The sequence below is a fragment of the Stegodyphus dumicola genome, chromosome 5 (assembly GCF_044657685.1).
Source record: "Stegodyphus dumicola isolate Sdum_Otavi_A_Nest chromosome 5, ASM4465768v1".
Classification (NCBI taxonomy): Eukaryota; Metazoa; Arthropoda; class Arachnida; order Araneae; family Eresidae; genus Stegodyphus; species Stegodyphus dumicola.
In genome coordinates, this window is record NC_140772.1 from 171,063,451 (window position 1) to 171,087,295 (window position 23,845).

Consider the following 23,845-nt stretch of genomic DNA (forward strand, 5'->3'; position numbering starts at 1 on the left):
AATATATGTGGTATCCATAAGTACAACACAGCCACCAGAGGGCCTCACCTATGCAACAGGCGAAAAAGGAGGATGACATATAGACAGACAGTCGTCTATCCCACGCGAAGGTGGTAAGATGTCTCCATGAGAAGGTGGTAAAATGTAGGTCTACACGTGAAGGTGGTGAATAATGAAGTGTATGTTTCAACGAGGAGGTTTTAACTTGACTACATATACTACAGCTAGTGTGAGTAGGCGCTAAGCTGCTATTTAATTTCTAAAAGTGATAAAGAACAGTGTTTATAACTAACAAGTGCAAGAACGCGCAACAGCACTTGTATTTAATTCAATCTGTACCTTTTCTGTTCTTTTCATTAAATGTCGTCTGTGGTGTGGAAAACGTTGGACTTGTTATTTGACCCTAGGATTAACATCTTCAACTCACCTGCCACATATATTTGTTTGTGATATAGTTTCATAAAAAAAAAAAAAAAACACTGCAAAAATAATTTTATTCCTAATACCAATCATGTGCTGGCGTGTAGTCATAAAATTCCATACTTAGTAATCAATGTGGTAGACATAATAATCTTTTATTACTTCTTTTTAATCATATTTCATATAATAAAAAAGTCAGCATATGGGCTAAATTTACTTCTATGACACAGCATTACCTATCAACATAACCTCGCATGACTAGCAGCGGAAGCGTTAATATGCACGTAAAAATGAGTTTTTCTTCAAAAGTCCTCCTCCACGAAGGCAGATTATCCTTTGCATGCTTTACCCTATTTTAAAGATCTGGCTGACCTATGAGCCAAATTACAAATATTTTAACATTCATAATTTTACAGTTAGATTTAGCCAACAAGTTTCGAATTTTTGACTTTTTGGATACATTTATTACCAAATTCCAATTTTCTAGTAAATATATATTGGAAGAACAAGCACTCAATAACTCAGCAATTTTACCCAATTTAAGCTTTTTGATAATATAATAAATAACAACTATCCATTTCACAGTTAAACATTAACCTCATTGTCATTGGATCGCAATCAGGTTGGCTTCCTCTGCATACCAACACCAATTCATTTTTTGAGACAGTTAAAACACCTAATTAATGTAAATTCACAAATATCTCAGATCCAAAATGCAAGGAAATACAAAATGTAACAATGTGGAAAATGCATTGATACACCAATTAATAATATTGATAATGATTTTTTCACATCTTAAAAACTTTTAAAATTCACAAACCACTACTCAATCTCAATATATATATATATATATATTTTCCAATTAAATAAAAATAAAATGATGAGTTTAAAATGAGTAACTAAAAACTTTAAATCCTCTAACTAAACTTTTTTAATTAAAAATTTAGTCTACCCTAAACATTTTGAAGAAGTGCATATTACAATATTACGTGCATAACAAAAAATATATTTTTTATTTAAAACATTAGTTTGACATTTGGAACATAAAATAAAAGTAGCAAATGCCCTATTAAAGGCATTGAAAGACGTACACAAATTTTCACCCTTAGTTAGTTATAAAGAAACTGAGCTTTAAAAAGTCTGTTATACTTTAGTGATATTTTGACCTTTTAAAGATATCTTAAGGTATTTATCATTCTTTACACATAGCATAAATATTTTGCTCAAATCTATATTACTGAAATGAAGTAACTTAGAATTTTATAAAACTAATTCATAATCAAAATAGTTGTTGCAGGTTATCAAAAGATAACCAAGATGCAACTTCTGCAGAAATACTACTAAACTATATAAACTGCTATTACCCATTAAATGATTAATCTTTCCTTTACCCGGAAGTGGCCTCCCTCGCTTTTCATTTTGTGCAGAAATGTCATCTCTGTAAGTACTACAAACCACTGTCAAGGTAACACACTCTGGATGTAAACAATAGTACTACACCTTTTTTGGGTACCAAAGCTCAGCAGAACTGCTTCAGCCATAGTGGGGAGGAAGTCTTCTCCTTTTATTCCCACCTTGTGTGGAAAATCAGTGACCAGACAACAGCCCACTGGACAAAAGCAGACGCGACAAAAGCCCACAAAAAAAAAAAAAAAAAAAAAAAACACCACTGGGATAATTGCCCACACAGATAAGCGCACTCTGATAAAAGCCCACACTGACAAAAACCCACACCGAAATATATGCTACGTTAAAATTAATATTTTTTTCCCCTTTTTTCTTCAGCTGCACAAAGCAGATTCATGAATAAAGATAAAATAAAAAATAAATTAAATTAATAACAAATAATTGAACAATACATTTAAGTAGCGGAACACATTTCATTTTGGGCTCCAGCTGAATTAAAACCCTATCTGTACTATATAGAACAGAATGTCAATCAAAATAATGTAATTAAAAACATATACATATAGAATAGAATTTCTAATACCTTGTTTTCTGCATGAAATGTTTCACCAGTTTTTGAGGTTCGTTCGTAAGAATAATTCATTCAGCAGAAGTCAGTAAGAACAAATAAGGTATACTTCAACTTTGATCTCATAGGTTTATTAGATAAATAAATTATTTTGAATTCAGCATCAAATTTTAAACATAATTTTTTTTTTTTAAATTTGTGTCTTAACTTTAATTTTCAAAAAACATGCACATGATCCGAAGTTTTGTTGTTGCTTCATAAGTTTTTGTTGTTAGAATAAGAGAAGTCTGATAAATTAAATTATTTGTACATTCAGTCACTATTAAAAAGTAATTCTGTCTAGACTATGGATCCTCAATCAGGAGGAATACCTCTAAGGGGAATTTCACAGTTTCAAAGAGTAATTTAGTCAACCTTTTCTTAACATATTAAGTATTTAGATTTAGATTTTGAATATAAAAAAACACTTTTGTTCAAATTTTGGTATTTATCAACATGTTTTATACTTGTTTAATTTACAAAATGCATTACAGATAATCCCTATTTGAACAAACGCATAAGTATTTTTCAAGTTTGTGGAAGGAGGTATTGAATGATCGTTTAGCAATGGTGAAAAGGGCACATGAGAGAAAAACTGTTGAGAATCACTAGTCCAGACTGAGCCAACTTGAATTAAATATAGAATTTTTTACTTTACGGATCTTTAGTTCTTACTGTAAAGTCATTAGTTTTTTTTAAAAATGCGGGAGACATGAAAATAAGCAACGCCCTCTCCGAGACTCGAACCTGAATATCTTGAATACGAGCTGATTGTACTAACCGTTACACCACAAAGGCATTCTGGAAGGAGGGAGAAAATACCTTATATACTCTCCCTTTTAAAGACGACCGAGTATTAGGGGACCCAGTCGTCAAATCTTGGTGGGGAAGAATCATCATTCACCACCTTTATTTTAGTTCAGGCACCATGCTGGAGATGGAGATATGGAAAATGAGCAATGCGCTCGCCGGGACTCTAGCCTGAACCTCTCAAATACGCGCCGAGTCTGCTAACCGTTACACCACGAAGGCATGCTGGAAAATAGTTCTTGTAAACAGTTCTCTTGGATAAAAGGTTTCAACCTTTATCCTTATTCTGTTGTTACTGAACATCATGTTGATTAGTGAGTTTGGTTTGGTGTATGTGAGTACGGCAAAGCCTCGAGGGCTATCTGCCTGAGGAGAAAGATGCCTTCGTGAAAGACTTTCAGAGAGAAACTGGCTCGTATACAAGGTACACATAGGGAAAACTACGAAAACGCCCATGCAGCCAGCCCATCGGCGGGATTTGAAACTCGGACTGAACTACCGGTGTTCCGCGACTTTACCGCTTGGCGGACTCTATTGACTAATGAGAAGACACTAGCAATCTTACAGAAGGTTATTGACAATTTGCATGCTCCCGTAAACGATTATGCCTTATAACTTGTTTGTTAGTTCCATTCTTAAAGCTAACATTCAAATATAAAATTAAATAAAATTCCACGTTTTATTGGGGTTAGTTTCATAAAAAAAATTCTATTGATTTCAAAAGAGAAAAAAATTTTGAGCATTTGTTGAGATAAGCAGTATGCATAACAATGTACATATATTACATTCTAAACATGAAACATTTTTTTGATTGGTAGAACGTATCTCATCTAAGACTTAATTTATTTTCGATTCTCAAAACTTTCTAGACATTGTTTCTTTGAAAACAAATCTGAGAAAAAGTTCAAATATTGGAAAAAATAAATAATTAGTTAGATGAATAAAAATTAATAAAAAATGGAATAAAAGCTATATATTAAGAAAACATTAGTCATCCAATTCTTAAGCTTTTCATGTAGGCACAAGGCTCACCAGCGGCCAAGCTGTAAAAACACTGAACACTGGTAGCTCGGTCTGGGGTTCAAATCCCGATGGAAAAGCTGACTGCATGGGAACTTTCGTGATTTTCCCTTTGCATAACATATATACGAGAGAGTTTCCTTTAAAACGTCCTCCACAAAGGCATGCCTTCCCTTTGCTTAGTGTCATTTCGTCCGTTCTCTTTTCATGCCGAGTTCGAAATAGTGTCATTTGTTGGCTGCCGTTCACACTTATTCTGCCTTTCCTGTTTCATTCGCTGTTCGAAAAGTCAATTTATGATTAAGAAAAGATATATTTAGACGAAATAACCCTTACTACTTTGACCTGACTTAGCCTTTCAGTTTTAATATTTATTAAACATTTTCTTTAGATACATTTCAGGCCCACCAGCAGCCAACTGGCTGCATGGGTGTTTTCGTGGTTTTCCCCATGTGTAACGTGTATACGAACCAGTTTCCCTTAAAGGTCCTTCACGAAGGCATCCCTCCCTTTAGGCAGATAGCCCTTGAGGCTTTGCTGTAATTAAGTAACTTAACCTAACCTTTAGATAAATTTATTCCGAGCAGAATAATGAATGTCAAATATGTTCAAGAGGTGTGTTTTTGAATCTTAATTCTATTTTTGTCATATAGTGTCCATTTTTTTAATTTAACATACTTCTAAAGAAATAGAACCAGTGTTCCTCTGCTTTGACAGAAAATCAAAATGTAGCAAGTGTATAATGAAGATGTACATGTTTTATTAAAAATATAGTGAGACCTCTATAAACTCAATCGTTCACGGTTTTAAAGGATTTTGGTTGTAGATATTGTGGTCTTAGAAATGTGATATTCACTGGCAATGTTTATTTATGTTCGCAAAAAAATACAGGTCTCTTTCATAAGGCGACCTCTTAGAAATGTCGTCAATAGATATAATTCACTATAATTATTTTCTAATGGATAATGGAATTAATTTAATCTAACGTCAAGTAGAAAATTGCTATTTACAATAGGGAGATTTAAAAGCACTATATCTGTAATTAAGAGCACCGTACTTTTTCTTTCACAATCAGCTGTTATATAAGATTAGTTGCTTTCCTGTGTATTTTTCATCCATATGTCTTGAACAAATATACAGCAAATGCAAGACAAATTATTAAAATATTACAATTTGAAACATTAATACTAATTTTTTATTACTATACATTATCCCATTAATGAATCATGAATTTATATAATATGTATACTTAGAATCTAAAAAGTATGAACTCTGAATCTGATGTCTCTATAAATATATATTTATGTAGTTACAAAATTTTATTAGATGTTATTATATGCATAGTTTTTTGTAATCTTCACTAATTACAAATTAGTTCTTTGTAATTAATTTCTAATAAAATGCTACATATTTATTACTATATTTTGAGGTGATTGTACTTAAATTTGTAGATATGTTGACTTCTAAGAGCTGTTCCATCCCCCCCAAAAATAAATAAATAAAATGAAAAAACATTTAAAATAATAATAATAAAAAAAAAAAACCATTTAAAAACACTATTCCAAATTGCTGTAATTGAAAAATTAAAAGGTTACACTTGGAATTCATTTTCTGACAGGGTGTCAGCTGACAGTTTTAATTTATTTAGAAATCTAAAAGAAAGTAGCTCTGGAAAATCGCCAAGTTAAAATTGTTACATTCAAAAAAGTTTTCAATGATAAATATATTTAAACTTTGATAATAAGCTCAGTCTAAAGTAAATAATAGAACATCTCTTAGCCAAGTTTTCATTGTTCTTAACTGTTTTAATATAAGTTAATATAGTTTAAAAGCAACTAAAGGAAAAACTAAAAAATAAAATTCAAGTGTTTTTAATTAAAAAGTTAATAGTTTTAATAATGAAACATAATTATATTTAATATCAGCCATATTACCTTAAAAATAGCATGTGAGAAACTCTACAATGATATTTTTCATTTTCACATACACATACCAAAGTTAAATAAGTAAATAAATAATATACAAACAGACATATATTTGAGACATTAAAATTCAGATCTGAATATTCCATTTATTATAATTAAAATTATAAATACATAATATAGTAACAAAAAACCCTTTTGATCCTTTTTGATTATGGTGCGCTTTTATCATTATGGGCTTATATCTATGTGGGCTTTTATCAATGTGAGCTTTCATCACTGTGGGTATTTGTCGCGTGGGCAATTATCATAGTGGGATTTTGTCGCGTGTGCTTTCGTCCAGTGGGCTTTTGTCTGGGAACCGGAAAATCACATGGGGAATGTTATGTGGAAAAACCCCGAAAACAACCACGCAGCCATCCTAGTTGCCTTACATCGAACCAAGCCAGAATTACCAGTGTTCATCAATGTTACTACACGGTGGGATTCCTGGCATTATACACTCATTTCTCTTGCCAAACTTCTATTTCATGTTAATACTGAATTTTGTTTTTAATCTTCAATGAATGATCATTTTAATGACTTTATTGCCCAGCATATTAGTTTTGCGTTTTAATCAAAATGTTTATTCCCCCAAAAATCTAAATTTATTTTAACTAAAAAATTTTTAAAAAAATTAGACGTCTGAGAAATACACAGAATGTTTGAAATATTATGTTAAATTATTTTTTGATTTAAATGATAACAGCTGTATAAAGTTATCGGATATTTTATTTAACATTTCCATATGCAATTTTGCTATGTTAATAATAATCAGCTTCTTAACTGAAGAAGAATCATACCATCTTACCGTCATTATTTTATTTTCGAAGAAAATATTAATCATTTTTCATCTTATAATAAAGCATGGTTGAAAAGAGTTTTTTCCTGGGTGTAACATAAATAAATATAAGCTACTTTTTTTTTTAGAAAATCCTCCACAAAAACCTTTCCAAATATGCAGCTCTCATAAATTTTGACAATTCAGGGTTTTTCAAACCTTTAAAAATTTGTACTTCATAAATAAAATAAAAAAAATATACATCTTTTATCAGAAAAGTACCAGGAATTTTTTTAATTTTTTTTATTTCTCAGTCTGCAATGCTAAAAAGCAACAAATGTTGTTTTTATGTTTTACCTGGTATGTATTCTCACCTGACATGACCTTGGCCATAAGTGACACATTGAATGCTGATTGTGAGCAAAGAGTAAACATTAAGTTCTGTATTAAGCTCGGAGAAACACCCAAAGAAACGTGGAACATGATTAACCAAGCTTATGCAGACAAGGCACTTTCAAGAAGTCCTGTTTTTGAGTGGCCCAAAAATTTCCATGAAGACAGAGAATAGGTGCAAGATGATCCCAGAGCTAGTCGCCCGTCTATAGCACACACCGATGCAAACATAGGGCGCTATTGCAAGATCATCGTATAACTATGCGTATGATATTAGAAGAACTGAATTTAAATCATGATGTGTGTCATAAGATTTTATGTGAAGATTTAGGGAAATGGAAACTTAAGAATCATCCCTCACTCACTAACAGATGAACATAAAGAGGCAAGACAAAGAATTTGTGCTGAACTGTTGGATAAAGCTAGACGTCTTAAAATCTAGACACTCTCAATAAAACCATCACAAGCTTCTGGGAAATAGAAGAAGAATTCCGCAAAACTTGTAATGACGAATTAAATTATTGCAATGAACACTTTGTGAAAACACATTATAGGATACCAGATGGTAGATATGTGGTTGAAATGCTACTCAAGCCAGGATCTTTGGAAACGATGTTATTGGAATGGGATCCTACTTTGAAAACACTTTACGTAGAATTTCCTAATGAATATGAAAATTTGCATCATATGGAGGAGGTGAAAGAAGATACACGTATAGATGAAGGGTATTATTATCTACCACACTATGGCGTACTGCATCCCACCAGTGAAACTAAACTACACGTGATCTTCAACACGAGTTCGAAAATGTCTAGGGCGCATTCCTTAAATGATTTATTGTGCAAGGGAAGAGTGCTTCAAGAAGACCTCTACTCGATTCTAATTAGATTTAGTAAACACATTTTCGCCTTTACATTTGACATCAAACAGATGTTTAGAATGACTGAAGTTAATGCTTCGCAAACTAAACTTCAAAAAATCTTATGGAAAGATAGTAAATTTGCACCGGGTATAGTATACCAGTTACGAACTGTAACATATGGAACCACGTCCACCCCACACTTAAGTGAAAGTTTTACAACAACTTATGCTAGATAAGGGAAAACACTTTCCTTTAGCTTCAAGAGCAGTCTTTCAACATTTCTACATGGACGATTGCCTTTCTGGTTCTTTAGACTTCAGCGAAGCAGCTTCTCCAAAGTGGAGGAATGACTTTGCACAAGTGGTGCAGTAACAAGACACCATCCACTGAACTGCAAGAGTTCACGCTTGATCGAAATTCTGAAGAAATAATAGTTAAAACACTAAGAATGTTTTGAAATAATTTAAGCGATTCCTTTACATATAACGTAAGCATAAGCACTAATCTAACTTCACAAAAAGATCCATCAAGTGGATTAATAAGAGTTAGTGGTAGACTTTCCCATTCAGGTTTAAATTTCAATTGTAAACATTCGGTTATTCTTCTACTTAGAAATAACTAGTAACTCTAATATTTGAAAAATTTGTATTTTGCACATTATGGATAATTATATTTCTACTGTTGAATAATTTATTTTATTCTGATTGAATTACTAATTAGTGTATTTGTTGTACGTTGTGTCATTATATGTTTTTATTCAGTTTTTTTCTTTAAATTTGAAATAATGTAATATTTCAATGATGGGAGGGATGTTCCATACTTGTAACTTTATTGTTGCTTAACGTGCTGACAGAGCACTTTCACGTTGCATTTTTGTTATTGCGCATTTATTATGTTAATCTATTACATCTGGCAACGAGAAGTAATGCAAAGTTTAGTCTCTGATAATTGGCAACTGAGACATTCTACTACTACGCAGAAGAACACTCACACCCAAAATGTACTCCCTGGAATAACTGTCTCTGTTCTCGTTAAGTGCTGAAACTATGTCTTACTTAAACCCCTTTTCTGCATCATCTCTCCTTCTTAAAATAATTCTAACTTTTACATGATGTTTAGTTTTTAATTTAAAGGGATATAGAAAGTATTTCTACTTCGTATTTCACAGCCTAAGAACGGACTGTTCCAGCCTAATTAAGATGCAAAAACGAAACTTAAAGTTATATCATCTGGAAAGCTGAGTCATGCCGACAGTTGATTGGCTGCCGTAAGATGACATCATATCTACAGGCATGAAAGTGCAAGTTGGCAAAAAAAGCTGGACAACGTGCGGACATAAAATTACACAAAAGCTAAATGCGCACGCGCGACCTCCCAAAAAAAAAACATTTTAATAAAATATTAATCTTTTAATATAAAAAGTATTAAACATATACATATAATTAAACTAAAATAATATTTGTACTTACTATTTTGCTATTAATTTTATCTTCCACTTGTAAAAAAAAAACACCAAGAGATTGTAATGAATTAACCTTCTTTAAGATGCTCTTTATGTAACTTAATTTAACAATTCATACATGAATACTGTACACAACATTACAACACACTAATACACAAATTTATGTTATTACAAATTTATGTTACTGCCCATTTTCAGGCAATGACAAGTTTTAGAGATAATATATATAACTGTTACTACAGCTTTCAATTTCCTTTTAGTTCAATAAAAATTACTTTATATAACACCAGAAAAAGTAGTCATGTGAGATAATATAGTTACAAAATAACACAGTCAAAAGTCGTTAATCCGGACTCGTCGGGACTTCGGCGATTCCGGATTATAGATCATCAGTTTAAATCTCGTAAGATGACATGCAGAAATTCTAAAATTAAAAATATGAAACCTTAATTTATGAAATAAAGAAATATTATAATCTAAAGGGTATCAAAATTTACAAAAGAAAAAAAGTTTAATACTTATTTGTTTACTGTATTAAACATTTCTTTCAATGTAAGTTGTTTTAAGTTGCTTTGTTTTATGTGATAATACTTTCTCTTTAATTCTATAAACAGACACAATTTCTTGTTCAGTTACAAAGTTCCGCTGTACAAGTCCCGTTAATTGTTGTGCCGAGAATACCGACTAACTTGTCAATCGAAATTTTTTCGTTTTCACTAACCTCTCTGTCATGTTCTTCATGCCTTTATCCATTTTTTGCAGCAATTCCACTTTTTGTTTGATGGACATCGAAACATACTTTCGTTTTGTACGATCCTTTGGGAGCTCCAGAATCGGAAATTCTATTTGACATAATCGAAAGTTCAAGTTTACTTTTATAAAATTGCTCTTACAGTTTGCAAAAAATAATAAGCCGGATCCAATTCGAAGATTAAGGAACAACGCAATCATCAACATTAACTGAAATAGATAATTAGATAATTTAAGACTATACCGTCCGTTATACATAAAACGCACATGCGAAAACGTATTCTGCACTTGCGCACACGCATATGCGCAGTTGTAAAAGGTCTTACGCGCATGCGTAAACGCCTATGCGCATGTGTCAACGCGGCGCACGCGCAGAAAGTTTTTAGCTTCTATCTCTAGCTCTTCTTTGTACAGTTTATGAGCATTCCTTAAATTTTTACATAGTTTTGCAATGCAAGGCACGTGCCACTGGCAATGCAAGTGGTTATCCGTATGTACGACAGATGGCACCACCACCGATGGCTGAAATTATTGAAGTCAACTCTCGTTTGACGGTTGCTTGCTCTTCTTTGATTCGATATTCGTATGCATCTAGTTCTGCCTTTTCGCCTTGATGTAAAACGACATATTTCGCGATCTCGGCTCAGGCAAACTCGAAAAGTTCGCAACAAGGGGTGCCCACGTTTGATCGCTAACCCGGAGTAATATTATACGATGGCATAATGTAAAGATTTTTTTACAAAGAAAAGAGGCAGAGAGAGAGCATGTCCTCTTTACCCCCCCCCATTTGCCGGTCGCGATTTCTCAACAGTTCTGCATTGATCTCAGAAACAGCCCGAGTGACGTTCAACAAAAGCGGAATTGCGCGAAAACGCAGAAAACTTTCATGCCTTTATCTGCTTCAAGTATAAATATCTCATATTGCTCTGGCTTAGTTTTTCTTCTTGTTCCTGTTTTTCATTGCTCCTGGTGTGCTGTTCCAGCGTTCATCTGAAGACGTTCTTGATATGTGCGTCGTCCAGCGATAAGTACCGTGGTTCCGGGCCATGTTGGCTTTTCCAAGTGGCGTCGAATCCCAAGTTGTGGTTCCCGGTGATCAACTGCCATGGGCAGCATCCTGTTTCCAAGGTTAAGCGGCATCGAATCTCAAGTTGTGGTTTATGGTGAGCAACTACAGTGGGTAGCATCCCGTTCCATGGTTAACCCTTTGCGGCATGGTGGGTTGCTCCTGGTGTGCTGTTCCAGCGTTCATCTGAAGACGTTCTTGATATGTGCGTCGTCCAGCGATAAGTACCGTGGTTCCGGGCCATGTTGGCTTTTCCAAGTGGCGTCCTTTGCGGCATGGTGGGTTGCTCCTGGTGTGCTGTTCCAGCGTTCATCTGAAGACGTTCTTGATATGTGCGTCGTCCAGCGATAAGTACCGTGGTTCCGGGCCATGTTGGCTTTTCCAAGTGGCGTCGAATCCCAAGTTGTGGTTCCCGGTGATCAACTGCCATGGGCGGCATCCTGTTTCCAAGGTTAAGCGGCATCGAATCTCAAGTTGTGGTTTATGGTGAGCAACTACAGTGGGTAGCATCCCGTTCCATGGTTAACCCTTTGCGGCATGGTGGGTCAATATATGTCCCACCTAATTAATATTTATTTTCTCAGTTAGCAATTTCTAATCTTTTAAAAATAATCTATTTTAGTTATTATTTTTCTCGGTAGATGTTACTACTATACCAGGGCTTAAGTTTATAAGCAAAAAATATTCAAAACAGGATCACAAGAGTGATATCCATGTATCTCGCATTTTTCAATATTTTAAAAATTTTGGTATACAATTTATGATATGTATGATTCTTTTTAATATTCAAAGGTATTTTATTTTCAAAAATCTTAATTGGATTCAATATTTTATAACATTAATTTTGCAGTTCAAATAAGTGGGTTAAAATTTGTCCCACCACACACTTGAATTTCCGCTCAATAGATGGCAGCACTCGCGAATATTTTTTTCTTTTCCTTTTTGCATCTACTTTTTTCGTGATTGCGTGCGCTTTTACATCCGTTGTATGCTCTGATGTGCTAAAATGTCTAAAAAAAAGTTAACAACTCAGGAAGCTTTGGATCATTTTGCTGAATTGCCATCCGATTGCGACACAAATGCTTCAGATGTCAGTTCTGATTCAGATGAAATTGAAATCCAGGAGAGAATAACTGAGGTTGAAGTTATTGCTGAAGAAGAAAGGGAACTAGTTATAATTTGTTTCGCTTTTTAAAGACACAGACCCATCTATGCATGCGGGTGCCATATATGCATGTGGCACTGTAAATATGAATCGGAAGTATCTACCCAAAAATGTAAAAGACAAATTTATGTCAAGAGAATATATAGACTTTTCAGTTAGCGATTATTCAATTTATTGCATAAAATGGAAGGATAAAAGATCCGTTTCTATCCTGTCTTGCTTGGAAAAGGCAACTGAAATGAAAGAAATTAATAGAAAAGAACGAAATGGAAAGACAAAAAAAGTACTGTGCCCAAACAGCATTATTTCATACAATAAGAATATGGGATATGTCGACTGATTGATCACCTGAAATAGACCGCAAAAGCAAGAAATTGTGGCACATGTTTTTTTTTTTTAAACTTTTTAGATGGGAGTATAGTAAACGCATTTATTCTATTTAAATTTGTTCACGAACCCGATCATGATGTAAAAACAATGAAAGATTTTCTTCTCTCAGTTATAGAAGGTCTAATGGCACTTGCAGGCAAGAAAGAGCTGAAAAGAAAACTGAAATCCCCAGTTCAAATAAAAACTAAAAACCTGTTCGTACAACCAGAAAAGAGACTAAAAAATGCAAGTCACACGCCAAAGAGAACGAGCAGGAGAAGATGTGCGTATTGCAGCACATCGAAAGAAGAATGACGAACATTTTGGATGTGTGAAACATGTGAAGTGCCTGTATGCTTACAAAAGAATGAAACAACATGTTTTTCAAAGTTTCACGAAAAATGACATTTTTTCAATTTTAATCATATATAAATGTTTTTGAATCAAGTGCCAATTTTAATATTATTTAGTATCATATGTACGAGTATCAAATTTGAATCTTAAAATATTCAAGAAAATATTTTCTTTTGTTCCTAAAATTTAAAAATATTAAATATATACATGCAAAATGTGCATACGCAAAATTTTACAAGTCATGCATATATGCAATAAGTACAAAATGCATTTTAGTGTGTTTATTATGAATATTTTAGAATGCACGCTTTATTTTGTTTATTCATTCCTCATATGATTTTTTTCCCTGCTATACACCAATATGCTATAAGACATGTCCTAGTTGCATGGTGGGACAAACGGTATCCCACCTTTCCCCGTAAAAAATAAAAGCGCAAAATTTTTTTCAAGCCTTAAAGGCACTTAAGTAAGTCCATCTGACTTATTCTAAGGCATTTTTTTAAAGATTAAAATATATTTTAAATATGCGTGTCGCAAAGGGTTAAGCGGCGAGAAATCTCGAGTTGTGGTTCCCGGTGATCAACTTCCGTGGACGGCATCCTGTTCCAAGAATAAGCGACGATAAATCTGTTGTGGTTTCCAGTGAGCAACTGCTGAAGGCGGCATCCTTAACACAAGTGTTTTTCAGGTCTAGCGGCGACGTTTTTCCAAGCTGTGTTTTCCCGTGAGCAACTGCAGTGAGCGGTATTTACAAATTCAACTACATTCAAGGTTTAATTCAATTTTTCAGGTGCCTTCTTGGCCAAAAACATAGGCCTTTAAGTAAAGTGAAATTCAAATTAATAGCGTAGTTTTGTTCTATGATATGTTTTTCACGAGTCACTGAATGCCAGTATTTATAGAACAGGTAATATATTTACTGTATCATTAATAGTGTAATATTCTTTAAAGGAAAAACCCTTGGAGTTAATGAATAGTTAACTAAATGTGATTTTTTTTACAATGATTACGTTACACTTTTAACTTTAAGTTTCTGGTATCGATCAAATTTATTTATTGTATTTTTACTTCTATATACAGTCAAAAGTCTTTAATCCGGATGTCCATAATCCAGACCTCAATGCTACAAACTTTCTGCGCACACAACAACGCATAATGCATCGACACATGCACATAATACCTTTATGCATGCGCGTTTATTGTATAACAGACTGTATAAGCTAAGCTAAAATTATCTAATTATCTATTTCAGTTAATGTTGCAGATTGCATTGTTCCTTGATCTTCGAATTGGATCCGGCTTATTATTTTTTGCAGACTGGTAGAGCAATTTTATAAAAGTAAGCTTGAACTTTCGATTATGTCAAAAAGAATTTCCGATTCTGGAGCTGCGAAAGGATCTACAAAGCGAAAGCATGTTTCGATGTCTATCAAACAAAAAGTGGAATTGCTGCAAAAAATGGATAAAGGCATATCCTTTGTTTCTCTAACCATTCCGAAATCTGTTTATCAATTTCACGCTGCTCTGCCGGGTTAAGGGGGACGTCAAGGCACGCAATGAACTGGAAGTTGATCTGTAAGCACTATCCTTACCTTCAGGGCAGATGTTTTTACTTTATTCGGCTTATAATTCCTTACTAAATGTAGTATTTCATCTCGATGTACTCCATCTCTGATATGATTTAAATCAAATTCCTCATCATTATAAATATCACGAATACACATAAAATAGTTTTCTGGTTGCAATTTTCTAATTTCAACTATGTGTAATGTATGCTTTACGCATGCGTGCGTTGAAAGAAATGTTTTATAAAGTAAACAAATAAATATTAAGCTTTTTTTTAATTTTGATACCCTTTAGATCATAATTGCTCATTTCATAAATTACGGTTTCATATTTTTAATTTTATAATTTCTGCACGCCACCTTACCAGATTTAAACTGATGATCTATAATCCGAAAAAGCCAATAATCCTGAATCGCTGAAGTCCCGACGAGTCCGGATTAAAGACTTTTGCTTGTATATTGTTAATAAATTGGTTGAGTTTAAAACTTTTGTCATTTATGTGTGCACAGCACATAATCTAAGGGTGCTTCTATTGCGATAATTATTTCTGCTAAATGTTTTCTATAACTTTAAACTTTACTTTTGCATCACTAAGGATAATTAATTAAATGATATAATTACTTATGCATCTTATTTCTTACTACGGTAACAACGTACGCTACATCGCACATTACTTTAAAACAATCGATAAGTTTATCTTTAGCGAAATCTAAGACTTTTAATGATCTAAGATTTTTCTTAATATTATCTAACATGATGTGGAGCTCTTTAGCAGATTCATGTTTTATTGATGCCATATTTAGAATGTTTTTAATAAGACAGTCTACAATTATTTTTTTATTCTCGTATCTTTGTAAAGTGAAGAAAAGTTATCATCTGATGTTTCTAATGAGTTGGCTTCTCCCCTTAAAGCCGCGTGTAAGTAATGAATTAAACTATTAAACTGCGTCTTAAACAAATTCCATTCTTCAAATTTTCTGCTAAAATTCTGAAGAGGAATTTTTGGCAGTTTTACTGAAGCTCTTTTAAACTGATCATTGCATACAGAATAATTTTCGTATGTAGGTTTGTGAATATTTTGATTTGTTACGGATTCTTAACTTTTATTTTTAAGTTTATTAATAGAGGTTTTTAGACTTACCTCTAATTTTTGAATATCCTCATCCATCCGAGACAACAACAATTACGCTTCTTCAAACTCTTCATTCTTGAGTATTCTGTAATAGTCATTTTTCAACACTTCAAACTTTTCATGAATATTTACCACTTTATCCAAATGAGCTTGTAGCTGCGCGATATCTGGTTGATTTTGCTTTTCTGCAGCTGTTACCAGCATTTGAGATCCTTGTTAATTGTCTTTTAAGGCTTCCACGTTTGCAATTTAAAACTGCGATATCTGTTGTCATTGTTTACTTCTGGTTTCAAACCGGTAGCATTTAATCCATATGTTCAAGTTCTAGTACCAGTAATGTGCGATGTAGTGTACATTGTTAGCGTAATAAGAAATAAGATACGTAATTAACGATATCATTTAATTATAATTAAATTTAATTATAATTAATTATAATCTTAGCAAGAACAGAGACAAGTTATTCCAGCAAGTACATTTTTGGTGTAGTAGTAGAATAGGTCTCAGTTGCCAATTATCAGAGACTAAACTTTATATTACTTCTTGATGCCAGATGTAACAGATTAACATAATAAATACGCAATAACAAAAATGCGATGGGAAAATACTCCATCAGCACAACAATAAAGTTCCAAGTACAGAACACCAGATATAATCTTACATTTATGTCAAAAATTATTGTGCTTTTTTTTGGGTTCTGCGAGTTATAAAATGACTGAAAGAAAAAGCTTCATCAAAATTATTGCAGACATCCAACGGGCTGTGACAAATGATCTTGCAAGCATTGCAGTCAAAGATTTCCATGCTTGCTTCCAACACCCCCAGAAAAATTGGCAGTTGTGTAGCCAAGGGGACTATTTTGACAGCAGCCAGTATCATTACTTTGTAAATGCAATTTTCTATTTTTTATGACCTTTGTCCTGTAACTTTTCTGACAAAGGATGTATGTATATGCCTCAACACATGTAGCTAATGGGACAACATTTTACATTCGTGTACCACCAATATATATATCTATATATATTAATAGTGCATATTTAGAGAAAAATTAGGAATTTCAATGTGAAGTCAACATTTATTCCAAATCAACTATGCAAATTAAGTAACAATTTCAAAAAAAAGTTAAATTAGAATAAATTTTAAAAAATCAATACAAAGAAATCAAGAATGAAGTAAATAGGTAAAGGACAATTGTCTATAAAGCAACAACTAGTAGTAGTATAAATAGTATGGCAAATAAAATTGAAGTACAAAGTTTGGAAAAATAAACAATTGAAAAGTCAGAGAAACAATGTTGACTCATCAGGAAAAATTAGCTTATCTCACCCTCTCCCCAACTGTACACACATCCTGTTTTGTCCGTGCCATGCATATGTAACTTAGGAATTCGTTTAAAAATCTTTATATAACAATTTATCAAGAATTCATAAACCCATATGCACATCAAGAATTCCCCTACATATTAATCACTATTCCAATTAAATTAATTTAATAAATGCAAAATTCTCTAGAAAAATTAGGCAAGCATCCAATAATAAATTCAAATTCATTATTTGATACTCTAAGCTCATTATCTGATTTCACTACTTCATAAGGAGGAGGGAAGAACTTAAAAGTGGATTCAAGAACTATTAGTCTATAACTCTCCGATTAGCTCGAGTGTTTGGATCTGTCATGAAGACCTGCATTTGAAGAGCATTTATTAGCTAAATTTGTATATTTACTTACTTTAATTCTATTTTCATAAACTTACATTTATTAAGATGACATTTATATTATTAAAGAAAGTAAGAAAACAAGATATCGTAAATTATAAGCCAATATATACCAAGTGACAAAGCCGGCCATGGCACTCAGAATGTTAATGCACTACCACAATACAGCAATCTTGTGCATATGCTTCAGTTCTTTTCATATGCTTCTTCACAAATTTGCAGGAGATTTATATAGAACTCTCTTTCTATGCAACACTTTTCTTTAACCTTTTCACTCACGTCTAGGGATTGCAATTTCGGACCAAAAGTTCAATACTGGTATACTGGTTTTAATAGGTAGTAGGAATTTTAGAAAAGAAAGAAAACACATGTGTTTCTTTGTTTTATTTGAGAGAGCAGGCATGAAAGTTTTCCACTTTTTCGAACGTCACCCGGGCTGTTTCCGAGATCGATGCAGAACCGTTGAGAAATCGCGACCGGAAAATGTGTGTGTGTTTCTGGGTGGGGGTAAACTGAGGATATGCTCTCTCTCTTCCTCTTTTCTTTGTAAAAAAACTTTACATCATGCCAGAGATCGCAAAATGTCGAGGTGGGTGGGGCTTATGTGGAAAGGCGGAACTAGATGCGTACGAACATAAAATCCAAGAAGAGCAAGCAACCGTCAAACGAGAGCTGACTTCAATAATTTCAGCGATCAGTGCTGGCCCCATCTGTCGGAAATACGGATAACCACCTGCATTCTCCAGAACACAAAACTTTATGTAAAGTTTTAAGGAATGCTCATAAACTGTACAAAGAAGAGCTAGAGATAGAAAAGGAGGAGCGAGAATCTTAAAAAAAATAAATAAATAAATAAATAAACATTGCAGAAATAAAAAAGTATCTAAGAATTGTATAAAAGTTGCTGAAAAGAAATTGAAACTAGCTCGCAAACAGAAATTAGAAAAGTTGATTGCAAAAGTAGCAAAATAGAAAAAGCTTTTTCCCTAAAAATTTTTAATCAGGATCGAGTGAGACTGAGACAAAATAGTTATTTTTTATATTCCTCCTTTAACTATATGTTATTTTGTAACTGTATTACCTCACATGACTACTTTTTTTGGTGTTATATAAAGTACTGTTTATTGAACTAAAAGTAAATTGAAAGCTATAGTAACAGTTATATATATATATACTAATACTATATATACATTTTGTCATTGCCTGAAAATGGGTGGTAATATATAACATAAATTTGTGTATTAGTGTGTTGTAATGTAGTGTACAGTATTCATTTATCAACTGTTAAGTTACATAAAGGGCATCTTAAAGGAGGTTAATTCATTATAATCTCTTGGTGTTTTCCCCCCCCCCACACAAGTGCAAGATAAAATTAATAGCAAAATAGTAAGTACAAGTATTATTTTAGTTTAATTATATGTATATGTTTAATACTTTTTATATTATGGTTTTTTTTTTAAGGTCGCGCGTGCGCATTTAGTTTTTGTGTCCGCGCGTTGTTCAGCTTTTTTTGTCAACTTGCACTTTATGCCTGAGAGAGTAAATACAACAAAAAATCATATTTTTTAAAGTATTTACCTCTAAATCCCTCATCTTCAAATAAATCGATTTCTCATCAGATAGTTTTGGATATAATTGATTTCTGTATTGAATTTTGGTTCTTTGAAATTTTTTTAGTTATCATTAATTCCAATTTTTGTTCAAGAGGCCATTCTTTTTCACTATAGGTATCGACATTAGTGTCATCATCATCATCATCATAGATACCTATACAAAATTCTTCTGAACATGAATAGGTTAGTGAATAAAAAATTTTATATGAACTTGATCAAATTTGGTTTCATTAGTATCTTTTCTTCTTTTTCATTTTCATTTTTAAAATAATTATAATTATGTAAATACCATACGTCATTTTCTATTTCAGTATGCCTTTCTTCTGTGAGATTTTGCAATGTAATACAGTCAAAAGTTGTTAATTCGGACACCCATAATTCGGAATGATCTATAATCCGGACATCAAAACAAAAAACTTTCTGTGCATGCGCCACGTTGACACATGCGCATAGGCGTTTACGCGTAAGACCTTTTACGACTGCGCATATGAGTGTGCGCAAGTGCAGAATATGTTTTCGTGTGCGCATTTTATGTATAATGGACGTATAAGCTAAATAATTATCTATTCCAGTTAATGTTGATGATTGCGTTGTTCCTTAATTTTCGAATCGGATCCGGCTTATTATTTTTTGCAGACTGTAAGAGCAATTTTATAAAAGTAAGTTTAAACTTTCGATTATATCAAATAGAATTTCCGATATATATTTGTTAATATGTAAAGGATCTAAAGCGAAAGTATGTTTTGAAATCCGAAATCTGTTTATCAATTTCACGCTGCTCGGCGGGTGGAACGCCGCTGCGGGCGCGTAATGAATTGGAAGTTGATTTGTCAGCACTATCCTTATCTTCAGGGCAGGTGTTTTTATTTTATTTGGCTTATAATTCATTATCAAATGTAGTATTTCATCTCGATGTGCTCCGTCTTTGATATGATTTAAAACAAGTTCCTCGTCATTATAATTCGCTTCCGACAGCGAAGAAAGTAACAGAGGTTATTGAAAACGAAAAAATTTCGATTGACAAATTAGTCAGTATTCTCGACACAGCAATTATAGGACTTGAACAGCGGAACTTTGTAACTGAACAAGAAATTATGTCTGTTTAATAGAATCAAAAAGAAAGTATTATCACATGAAACGAAGCAAAACTTAAACAACTTACATTGAAAGAAATGTTTAATAAAGTAAACAAAAAAATATTAAGCTTTTTCTTTTTGCAAATTTTGATACCCTTTAGATCATAATTGTTCTTTATTTCATAAATTACGGTTTCATACTTTTAATTTTAGAATTTCTGCATGCCATCTTACGAGATTTAAACTGATGATCTATAATCCGGAAAAATTGATAATCCGGAATCGCCCGACGATAATAAGTCCCGACGAGTCCGGATTAACGACTTTTGACTGTATATAATTCTTCAGATAGTCATGTGTGCTGTTTGTTCTTTTAGTTCTGAAATTTATTGTTGCATTAGCTGTTAATAAATTAGAATCTTGCCGATATAATGCCTCCACAGCCAGTTTTATTGGAAGCAGAGCTGATACAGTGCTGGATACTAAGTTGAATTCACTATAGGAAAAATTACTTTGCAGGTTAAGGTCAATTATTGCTTTTTGGATTGGATTTTTCAGTAATAAAAATCATTCCACCATTAGGAGTAAACTGTTCCAACGTGTTTCAGAATCTAATATTAATATATGTTCCATTTTATTTTCAGTTAGTATATATTTTTGTAATTAGGCATATTTTGTAGGAGAATGCTTAAATATCTTAGCAATTTTTCAAAATTAAGAGTTAGTATTTCATCCTCATTCTCTTCAAAGTCGGAATCAGAAGTTTCTATATGCACAGTATTTGGGGTTTTCTGTTGTTTATTTTTTTGGTATAATATATCTATTACTCCTAATTGAATTCCATGAGCATAGCACAATTCCTGATTTGCACTAATCAACTTTTTTTTAAAAACCGTTGGTCCATCAGTCATAATGGATACAATATTTTCTTTCAGGGATAATCCATGTTTTCCTAATTTAAACACTTCCATACATTCTTCGCTGGCATACTTACTGACACATGTGTAAGTCCTATATTCCAAAAAAAAATTTTCTGAATGAATATTCATATTTATATAGCATCTATTTCTTACACTTGTCCATTCATCAAATGTAAGACTAAATTTTTTACCATTTATTTTTAATTGCATTAACTCATGTTTCAAAGAATTGTGAACACAGTTACTGCGGTTTATAACAGTTCTTCTTATAGTGTTAATCGATGTTGGTAGATTTTTAAAACCTCTGGCAGATAGTGATTTTCTTAATTCAGTAGAAGTGCAAAACACTCGAAATGGCAAACCATCTAATGCTGTTATTTTACTTATAATTCCATCAATTTTTTTTTTTTTTTTCCAAAATATCCACAATCCTTGATGATTGGGCTTAGAAGCTGTGCTTAAATTTGTATCTTCATTGCAATTAGATTTTTTTTCCTCTTCGTTACATGTTTCATGTTTTTAAATGTGTATGGAGTTCACTTGTATATTCTCGATTCACTTTAATAACTCTTGAACATTTTTTACATTATTTTCATCACATATATAATGAAACCAAACTGAAGTATTATCAACAGATTTTTTATGCTCTTTAAAGTTATTCTTATTCATTATTATTTATTAATTATGAGTATATAATAAATCTGAAAAATACTTTGAACCATAAAGTATGATATGCAAATACAATGTGAATAACAAACTCACCAATTTTAAAAATATCGAAATTTTTCAAAATATTTTGCACTTTCTTCACAACTACAACTTTGTTTTCCCACATTTGAATATCAGATTATGAAACCTGTGCATGTGCTGTATTGCTCTGAGCTGTAATAGGAGAGGACAGTTTTGGCTCACCTCCTTGGATGATTCACATATTGTATCACTTCTTTAGAGTGTATGATTCATATTCACAGTCTAATTAATTTTGCCCATTAGGGACACATCAAAGCAAAAACATATACTACTTTGCTATGTTAGAGACCCCTGAACATACAGTGGAAACAATTAAAAAAAGTTCTAGTAAATACTGAAAAAGCGATATTTAAACTTGCAAATACCAGTATTACAAAATTGAACAAATGGTTCAAAATACCGGTATTCGGTATCCCGGTATTGCAATGCCTACTCAGGTCGTATCATATATGATACTTTTCAATTTCCCTCTGAGGGCCCAGATTATCAAATGTGATGACTGCTGCTAATTGCCCAGCACATCATATTTGTGCTGAAAAGGAAGATTATATTTCAAACTTTAAATGCGTATAAATTAAGTCAGAATGTTTTAAAACCTTACATGGAGTTTCTTGAGTAACAGTCTTACTGTTACGTATATGATTTATCACTTTAATCCACAAAGTAAATGCACAGTGCTTATAATGGAAGTTTAAAATTTAGAAATGTGACAGAAAAGAATGAATTAGAACTGTGTTAGAAATTTAGAAATCATAACACAGGCATTTCTTGCATAAAAAGAAACAGAGGTAGATATAAGCATATTTAATTTACTCAATTCATTAATAATCATCGATGAAATATTCTGACTGTTTAAATCATTAAGTTAATTGGATGCAGCAAATGGTACTTTTTAGTCTATAGTTTGCCTTATTAAGTTATTATATACAACTTGTAATCATTTTCACCCACAGACAAATTTACCATCTCACTAAGAATGGCAGATGTTTTTATTCAAGCACATTAATATCCTCCCCAACATCCGAATGAGGAAACATCTTCTTAAATATAAAACCAGTATGATCTGAAGCATTCAAAGCAATGCTGTGTTCAATCAAAAACTGTACACACATACTCTTGGCATAAATAATGTTAACTTCAAAATCAGACAAATTTTTGAAAAAATGTGGTCACGTTTTAATTTTAACTAAATTTTGAACATCTGATTTACTTTTCCGTATGTTTTACAATACCACTTTTTCCACAATGAAGTATTTTAAAATCATATTCACATGCATCATGAAATCCATAAGTATTTACCTTGCATAATTCTTTAATACAAAGAAACTCATCCTTGTAAGGTGATTAAAAAAAAAATCTGAGAGTTTTTCAGATTTTATATTATGCCAAAGAGGCCATTTTTTTAAAAAAAATGTTCTGTGTTTTACCTTTATTGATTAAATACCGAGTTCTTTGCACTTAAAATACATATCACAAAATATTTAAAAAAAACGACATATCTTTAGAATTCCTGATACACAGTCTCATGAAGGCAAAAATGTTTTTCTCCATACAGTGTTACTAGTCTCATTTTGAAATTGTTCAGTTTCTTAATCAGAAATTCGTTAAAGTTTTTTCAAAATTTTAAATAGAAAATAAAACAAATTCAA

General features: G+C 32.4%; 1 protein-coding gene across 2 annotated transcripts in view; it reads right to left on the bottom strand.

Annotated features, from left to right (window-relative positions):
* The window catches only part of Hcf (Host cell factor), a 188,344-nt gene that overhangs the window by 78,709 nt on the left and 85,790 nt on the right, over positions 1-23,845 (bottom strand). The window lies entirely within an intron of this gene.